The following is a 2,757-nucleotide window of genomic DNA, read 5'->3' as shown; positions in this document are numbered from 1 at the left end:
TTTGTTTCAGCGTAGATTTCTCCATCTTGCCTCCATTTGCAGATTCCACCACTAAAAACTGCTAGCCTATTCTGTCTCATGGTGTTCAGAGCGTGGGCGGCTGACTTTTGTGAAGGAGCTTTGTAATATGATAGAATGCAAGGTCGGATGCAATTTCCGAGTTCTTTTAAAATAACGTGATTTTATAAGGTGATTGTGGACTTAAACAAATGAGAATGCATGCTGATCTTTACACCAATCAAAGTCAGAACGATTTTCATCATATAGCTTGACATTTGTCTGAATTAAAATAATAATAATTAAAAAATCCAAACTAGGAAAATACCGCAGACATGACCTCGATGTTCTCAATGCTGGTTACGGGGCTGGCGATACTATCGTATGGATTGGGACTTTTACTACATAAAGAAATCTTCACTCACAAAAAACAGTAAAAATAGGATTCACTTTTTTTATTTTTTTTTATTAACTTCATTGCCAAATACAACCAGGCAATTTACATGCAAACATTTTTATCCTGGAACTGGAGCTTCCATCATCATTCTTACATAAATCCAAAATTTTGCCTGTATTACCACACATGACAATGCAAAATAAATCCAAACAAAGCAACAGACACAAATTAGGACAAAACAACCCCCTCACAGTTCTGAGCTTTTACTTGTAGTTGCGCTTGAAACTTTCGATTGTATAGATACATGCCTATTTTTTGGGTAGGGCTTCATCCAATTGGCTGTAGATTACAGGATCACAAGTTTAATAAAAACTAACCTTTTCCTTTTGTAATGTTTGGGACAAGACTCCCGGTTTTGCTGCTGAAGGATATTTGTTTTCCCAGGTAACACTCGGACAGGCTTAATTTAACATGTGAAAACTTTATCAATACAGATCGTTGCACCAAGCTGAAGGGAGAATTCTCAAAGAAAAATGATTTCTGCTCTTCCATATACAGCTTCAAAGAACACCTACACTTCCCCATATGTGCCTCCTCAGCCTGTAGCTCTAGTATGTTTCTTGATGGATGTTCAGGTAAACACTTTCTTTTTTTGAACACTCTTAGTGTAAACATCTAGCTTAAAGCCAAAGCTTCAAGCCAAACCTATAAGCTTGGAATAAAATCTGATTATTCTATCCTATCTATTTAATTAGATGTCATAGCTTGGATCGGGTATTGAAAATATCCACACAAATCCCACACGTTCACACAGCCATAGATAAAGAATTGATGTTACTGATAGTGTCGCATTGCAGCATTTACTGAATCAAATGCTGCACCATGTAAATCCCTCTCACCTCAGCATGCTGCACACTTAACCTAAAAGGGAAAATTCACAGAAAGGGACAGTTTCAAATATGTTTATCAAAACCAATTGAGACATTCATTGAACATTCATTGCCTGATATCAGACAGAAAAATATGCAACACTTAGTATTCCAGTTTAAATTAACCTTATACTCTTTCCTTATAAAAGGAGTGGTCAAAAATCCTGTTAGAACTTTGCTGCATTCAAAAAAAGTGTATAATAAATAAGGGGCACATCCATGGTTTCATATTAGCAGTTCTTATCCATCTTCCTAAATTGATTTTATGCTGAGCTGGCTGTGAAATGACAGTAATAGTTTTGCTGTTTGGATTCTGAGTTTGCCTTTTTGTTATTTATTCCATACAGTTTCCCCTTTTGCCTGAAAATTCACTCAGGGTGAATGCTGTGTTGCATAATTTGCTGTGACACTTCAAGAGCTGATATTATTACTTATTCTTATTTAGCAGCAATACCGAGGCACAGCTACATTTCAATGGTTTCATCCGTTTAATCACCCTTGCTGTTGACACTAATAGAGAGAGTCATTGTGCTAACATACTATCTGCCCTCAGCAATCTGCTCTCTCAAGGTCCAACTGTTAAGCATTAAATCTCAAATTCTTAAATTTATTTAGCCTGCAACTGCTGTTACACACCCACTTCCCCACAATCTGCCTCTACGGCATCTTTCTCTGCCCGAAGAGGGCTTCCTCTCTGCTGGCTATGGGCACAAAAAGCTCCCTGGGGGATAAGAGCTGTTTCACTCTCTGCTCCCTTCTAAAACACTGACCGGTCTGATTCCTCCCAGCAGTTGCTTCGACCCTCCTCGTCATTGTGTTCATGTCAGGCTGCAGGAGTTCAGCATGATGGAGAGTGACTTTGGGATGGTCAGATGCCTGCCCTCCTTTGTCTCACTCAATAAGACTGGAAACTGGGCAACAGAAGTGGAGTCCAGATGTTGTTGGGTGTCGTGACACAAAGACAGCGACTCACAATGCCATCAATTTCACTTTCAGTAGAGGTGATGACCTTATTAAGGATAACAATGGGCAAACAACCATTAAATAGAGTCCTTTCAGCTGCTGAGTGGATAGAGATGTGAAGGTGTCAAATGGAAATGGTGGCCTTATTTTGAATCATAAACCTCAGAAAAGTAATCCTTGCAAAACATATCATCTTCAGCAAAGTTTAGCTTTGATTGGTTAAATATTTTAAATATTTGGCACTATGGCTCTCAGAGCCTGCACACTCCAATACTCCTTTTTTCTGTTGTAATCCAACCTAATGCTTGTCTTAAATTCAGGTTTTCATCTTTAGTAGAAACCAAAGTTTCTAATCTGGAGAACATATTTAGCCTTTTCTTAATTGAAATCTATCTTAAGTAACAGAGCCATTATGGTATGGTATAGGTTAAGCAGAGAAATAATACATCTTGCATTATAATAGATTAAAAA

This window comes from Cyprinodon variegatus, unplaced genomic scaffold (assembly GCF_000732505.1).
Source record: "Cyprinodon variegatus isolate N-32 unplaced genomic scaffold, C_variegatus-1.0 Scaffold4, whole genome shotgun sequence".
Classification (NCBI taxonomy): Eukaryota; Metazoa; Chordata; class Actinopteri; order Cyprinodontiformes; family Cyprinodontidae; genus Cyprinodon; species Cyprinodon variegatus.
The sequence above is the reverse complement of the archived record's forward strand: the minus strand, read 5'-3'. Positions refer to the sequence as shown.